The following is a 6761-nucleotide window of genomic DNA, read 5'->3' as shown; positions in this document are numbered from 1 at the left end:
ATATCAGCTTTATCCCTTTAAGACTTGTTTTTTTTTTTTTTTTTAATTTTTTTTTTCAACTTTTATTTATTTTTGGGACAGAGAGAGACAGAGCATGAACGGGGGAGGGGCAGAGAGAGAGGGAGACACAGAATCGGAAGCAGGCTCCAGGCTCTGAGCCATCAGCCCAGAGCCTGACGCGGGGCTCGAACTCAGGACCGCGAGATCGTGACCTGGCTGAAGTCGGACGCTTAACCGACTGCGCCACCCAGGCGCCCCCTAAGACTTGTTTTTAAGCTTTGCTAAGACATACAGAAAATAGCCTTTACTCCAGGGATTGTTCAGCCTTACCTAAGAGGCATAAATGCCTTGGATGATCAGCAAGACTTCTCCATTCTGCCTGTTGGAGATTTGGTCAATGCCAAGGTCTGTGTGAGCTCTGCGAATATTTAGTTTGCCAGTCATTCTTTGTCTAGCATTTTGTTTTTTAATTTTTTTTTTCAACGTTTATTTATTTTTGGGACAGAGAGAGACAGAGCATGAAGGGGGAGGGGCCGAGAGAGAGGGAGACACAGAATCGGAAACAGGCTCCAGGTTCTGAGCCATCGGCCCAGAGCCTGATGCGGGGCTCGAACTCACGGACTGCGAGATCGTGACCTGGCTGAAGTCGGACGCTTAACCGACTGCGCCACCCAGGCGCCCCATGTCTAGCATTTTGGAGTACTGGTTTCCACATGCCTGGTTCAGTACTCAGCAAACACTAAAGGGGACCATACAAATTTCTGGACCATTTTTCTATATAACTAGCTCTTTTTTGAGAACTCTGCCTCACAACTCCCAGCCCCTCAGCCTCTCTGACCTCTCCTATTTGTTTCCTGACTCCTTTTCCTGGTTCTGTTCTGTTTGCCTCACTCTCCGCTCCCCTCCCCCCCCAACTCCCCACCCCCCACATCACTGCAACTGCGGTGTGGAAATTGCCTCCAACAGACAGCACAGTGCTCACTTTTTTGTTTCCTTTTCCTTAAGGGTTCTAGTCCTGTGTAACCCTCAATGCCTGAAAACAGTTGTTTTTCATGTTTTGTCCAGGTTTCTGGTTGCTGGCTGTAGGAAGTCAAGTATAGTCCTTGTTACTTTTTCATTACCAAACTGTCTTTTTAGTTCTTTATTGTGATGATAAACTTGATACAGATCTGCACATATCTTCCTTCACATATTGTGCTAGACAGTGGGGTGCTTTTTAAATTGGGAAAATCATGTTCCTTAAAATGTCCTGAGGGATGTTCTTATGCTTTTACTAATTTTCTGTCCACTGTTATCTTAATTTTCATTTTCTGGAATTTCTACTAGATATTGGATCTCTTTGATTGAACACCCATTTTTCGTTTTTTTCTCCTATTTTCCATTTCTCTCATTTTATTACACTTTATGTGACATCTGTTTGACTTTATCTTCCAATTATTCTCTAAAATTTTTAAAATTCTGTCTTATTTTCAATTCCTAGGAACATTTTCTGGTTCTTTAATGGTTGATTTTTATATCATTGCTCCTAGTTTATACAGGCAATATCTTTTCTCATATCCTTAATGATGTTAATGCAAGTTTTTGTTTTTTTTTTTTAAAGTTTCCTTTCCTGCATCATCTTTGCTGCAGGAATTCGTTATTCTGTTTGTTTTCACTGTGGTTATGTTAAAGTGTTCACTCTTTTATTAATTAAAAAAAATTTTTTTTACATTTATTTAGTTTTTGAGAGACATAGAGAGACAGACCACAAGTTGGGGAGGGGCAGAGAGAGGAGAAGCAAGCTCCAGGCTCCGAGCTGTCAGCACAGAGCCCGGCGTGGGGCTCGAACTCACAAACCGTGAGATCATGACCCGAGCTGAAGTCAGACGCTTGACCCACTGAGCCACCCAGGTGCCCTAAAGTGTCCACTCTTAAGATTAAGGTACCAAAACGCTGACCCCACCAGGAGTTCTTTGGGCATGAGTTAATACACTGGTGGTCTTCACTGAGGCAAACTGTCGGGGGAACAGTTGGTTTTCTGCTGAGGCTGTCTATATGTCACTGTTTGGTGACATAAGGGTGGATAACTGTAGGGATCTAACTGCTCCTTATTTGGACTTTTAATTTAATCCTGCTGCCCCTGCCCAGTTTTTTTCCTGTTCCGGTATCTTTTCTGGGTTCTGTATGGAAAATGAGCTCACTTCCCATAGAGATCCCTCCAACTCTCTTTGCAGGCGTTAAGGTCTAATGTTCCTTCTCTTTGCTTGGACTTTGCTCCTTGCTCTTTGTTATTCCTCTTTCCAAAATCTGTTTATATGTTGTGGGTATGGATACCACTTAGTTTCCTAGTGATAGATATACATTTCTGTTACCTATTCTCCCTGAAATTTCTTGGTGGATTTTGACAGAAGGTGGTTGGGTGGGTATGTCCTTACTCTGCTCTTCTAAACTTAGGAGTCTTTCACATTTTTATCACAGAAAACATGACTCACCATATTATGGATTCCTAGAATTCCTTTATTTTGTTTAATTAAAGCCTAAACTTGGAGGTAAATTGAATTTTAACCTAATTTGGGCTTCATGTTGGCTAATGGGAAGAAATAAAGCGTATAGTGGGAGGATCAGAGCACACAGCATCACACATCTGGATAGAAATACTAGGTTGGTGCACAGGTGTTTGCCTGCCTGAGCACAGGCTAAACATCTGGACATTAGCTATTTTCTTCTTTGGTTTCTACCAGCTGTTTGGTATCATGGAAGACACAGACTTATAATCAAAGTGACTTGTGAGTGGCATGCTGAGTTAACAAATAGGTTGAGGGGACTCTTCTCTACGTCCTGAACATGACGATGAATAGGTTCACCTCCATCATCGTATCAGCCTCCCTCCTGCTGCGTGCCCTAAGAGGATCCAAGAAATTCACATCTCCAGGCACTGATCAGTGACTTTAACTTTTCTCTTTCATTTCTAAGGAATCAGTTAAAGTATCACAAGAAAACAGTTTTCCATCTACAGTTTTAGAGGCTGAAGATCTGACTCAGAGATCTTAGTAAACACACATGTTTCTTCCACATGTTGGATCTAGGAGTCTTCCTCCCCACCCCCATCTCTAATTTTTGATGGAAAAGGCTAATTTCCTAACTCTACCAATACATTTAACGTGTAATTCCATACAACTCCTTTGGTTTAAACACAAAGCTAGCTTGGACTATAGGACCAGATGAGTTTGTTAGATGGGTGTTCTCTGTGGGATGAGAGGACATTTTAAAGTCTGAAAGCTTCTGTCAAGGCTTTTTAAAGCCAGCTATTAACCACACACACACACACACACACACACACACACTTTTAATCACTCTATTTTTAATCTATTCTTTAAGGTACAGCTCAAATCCTACTACCTCTGGAAGTCTTCTGAGCCTTTCCTTTGGTAGTCTTGGCTATGCTTTGTTGTCTACTATCTGGAATTGTTCATTTTTGGGCTGATGAAAGTGTCATGTTGATACAATGGACACCTATCTCCTGGTGAATAATCCTTCAGAAGTACAGAGAAAACTGGACTAAGCGATTCACTTTTTCTGAGGCCACTGAATTAGTATCGTGGACTTACAAGTAGTATTGAGCAGAAATGAATAGAGCATTTTCTTAAAATGTATTTAGTGGGCCAGACTCCATTACTTGCTTGCTTCCTTCCTGTGAGTACCTCCAGCCGGCCTGGTGGGAAGCCATGCTGGTTCTTTAAGATGATGTTGGAGGGTTCATCAGTATAAAGCGGAGAACCCTTAATGAGAGTAGGGCTCATGCTGGAGTGAGGACAACACCCTTTATTCCCACATTTTTACGTATCTTCCTTTCCATTTAGGGAGGAGAGACATACAGAAAGGGCTAAGATGGGCCATTCCCACAGGGAGAGTAGGCAGATCCCAAAGGGAACTGATGTGACTGCCTGCTTAAAAGTGTCTCCAGTGTGGGTCTATTGGTGGCTTTGGATTAAAGCCCTTTTGGCAGAAGGCCCTTGGAGTGACAGTCAAGAGAAAATCTATTTATAATTAATTATCCAGGGTAGTTCACACACACACACACACACGCTACCTTAACAAAACAGAAATCCGAAATCAAAGTGATTTTAATTTTTCTCTTTAAACTGCTCTGTATTTCTAGATTTTCATTTTAATATTAACATTTTTTTTCTCCATACAAAGATTAAGAAAAAATTAGTAACCCCCTTGTCCTCAAGGTGACCAGTATCAACAGCTTTGTATATATACCTTTATCCTTTTGAATTCAAACATTTTTGGGGGGGACGAGGGGGTCACTGTTGTCTTTGCAAAACTGAGATCCTAATAACACTGCTTTGCATCCTGGTTTTCATTCTTTAAAACACATTCCAGTCTCCAGAAAGTTTTAATGTGTTCTTTTTTATTTGTGCATAACATCCCCTAGAATGGATCAACTATGGTCTATTCAATCATTTAGTTACCGATAGAGAGTCAAGCCCTTTCCAGTTTTGTCACCACAAATAGGTCTGTATTGCTCAAATTTTCTACTATAATCATGTAATACTTACATTAGAAAACAGCATGTAAAATATAAAAATGAGAGAGATAATTAGAGTCAAGAAGCATGCTGAACCTGTTTGCTGAACAAACAGGTAAATAAATGTATTAAAATGTTACCTGGGAGCAGAGCCACATAGCATTTCTGTCTTGAAATAATCATTTCATTGGGGGCCCTGTCTCCCAGTGTAGCCAGCACAGGCCTTGAGATCAGGAACCACGCCTCTTTCCTCCTGGTCTCTTCCAAATTGCAGAGCGCAGCCCTGCAGAGGGCAGGTGGTCCTAGACCTACCCAGTCCAATGTGCTCTAACAATTTCCTTGGAAAACAGCTATTTAGATTTCAGAACGAAAATTTCCCATGTGTATAATGTTACAAGACTGGATTCCCAGGCCAGCCCACAAATTCTTATTTTAACCCAGAATGAAGGTAAACGATATACTTACATTGTTATAGTTTCTTATTTTTTCTATGGTAAAATATTTCTGAATTCCAAATGAGCATCTGTATGCAGAGAACCCTTCTCTACTGTGTGTGCGTGTGTGTGTGTGTGTGTGTGTGTGTGTGTGGTGGGCAGGGGGAGGGAAAGAAAAAGGAACAGCGATTCTTTCCTTCACTGCCCTCAAATGAGATGTTTTCTCTCCCCTTCTGCTGATCTGGTCGTATGTGGAAACTGAGCAAGCAGAATAGGAAATAGGATGACTAAATACGAAAGTGCCAGAAAGACGAAATGCAAAAAGAACAAATTTAACATAAAAGTTGGATATTTTTCTTAGAGTCCCCATTCATATTTGAGATCTAAGAATTTGAATTTGATTGCTAACAATATACTAACTGAAATCTGCATATAAGTGAAATAAAAACTTATAGAAAAGATACTTTAGTTGTTATAGATTTCTCTTAATTTGTTTTCTTTTTCAAATAGCATATTTAAAACATAATGTGAATCAAAGCCAAAGTTTATTTAAATATTAATGATCATGAGATGTATTACTTATGAATAGCTATTGATCTGGACACACAGTGATTTATAAGTTTGTTTTTACATGTTCATTCAGAGAGTCAATGTTTGAACTAAGATAAAAACACAGATGTGTTTTTAGATTTTTTTTTTTAAATATGAAATTTATTGTCAAATTGGTTTCCATACAACACCCAGTGCTCATCCCAACAGGTGCCCTCCTCAATACCCGTCACCCACCCTCCCCTCCCTCCCACGACCCATCAACCCTCAGTTTGTTCTCGGTTTTTAAGAGTCTCTTATGTTTTGGCTCCCTCCCTCTCTAACCTTTTTTTTTTCCCCTCCCCCATGGTCTTCTGGTAAGTTTCTCAGGATCCACATAAGAGTGAAAACATATGGTATCTGTCTTTTTCTGTATGACTTACTTCACTTAGCATCACACTCTCCAGTTCCATCCATGTTGCTACAAAAGGCCATATTTCATTCTTTCTCATTGCCAAGTAGTATTCCATTGTGTATATAAACCACAATTTCTTTATCCATTCATAAGTTGATGGACATTTAGTCTCTTCCCATAGTTTGGCTATTGTTGAAAGTGCTGCTATAAACATTGGGGTACAAGTGCCCCTATGCATCAGCAGTCCTGTATCCCTTGGGTAAATTCCTAGCAGTGCTATTGCTGGGTTATAGGGTAGGTCTATTTTTAATTTTCTGAGGAACCTCCACACTGCTTTCCAGAGTGGCTGCACCAGTTTGCATTCCTACCAACAGTGCAAGAGGGTTCCCGTTTCTCCACATCCTCTCCAGCATCTATAGTCTCCTGATTTGTTCATTTTGGCCACCCTGACTGGCGTGAGGTGATATCTGAGTGTGGTTTTGATTTGTATTTCCCTGATGAGGAGAGACGTTGAGCATCTTTTCATGTGCCTGTTGGCCACACAGATGTGTTTTTAAAAATGAATGTTTTGATAAAATAAAAGATTAGGAGAAACTACATAACATTTGTAGGAAGAATCATCTTCCATGTAACTTAAAGAGACATAGTTCAAAAATTCTTAAAAGACTGTAGTGTAAAATATAAGTCTGTTAATCAGTGCTTTCTTTTTTGAAGTACTATGCTAGCTAAAACTTACAAGTTATTTATATAAAGATCATATATCAAGAACTAATTCTCTGAAATTGCCTATTAAATATTATTTAAAATATTGCTTTAATAAAAGTAAAATCTATTCTTAAAAATGTTAATTTTTCCACAGGAAAAAAATTAG

The sequence above is a fragment of the Prionailurus bengalensis genome, chromosome B1, assembly GCF_016509475.1.
Source record: "Prionailurus bengalensis isolate Pbe53 chromosome B1, Fcat_Pben_1.1_paternal_pri, whole genome shotgun sequence".
NCBI lineage: Eukaryota > Metazoa > Chordata > Mammalia > Carnivora > Felidae > Prionailurus > Prionailurus bengalensis.
This window is presented reverse-complemented; position numbering follows the sequence as displayed.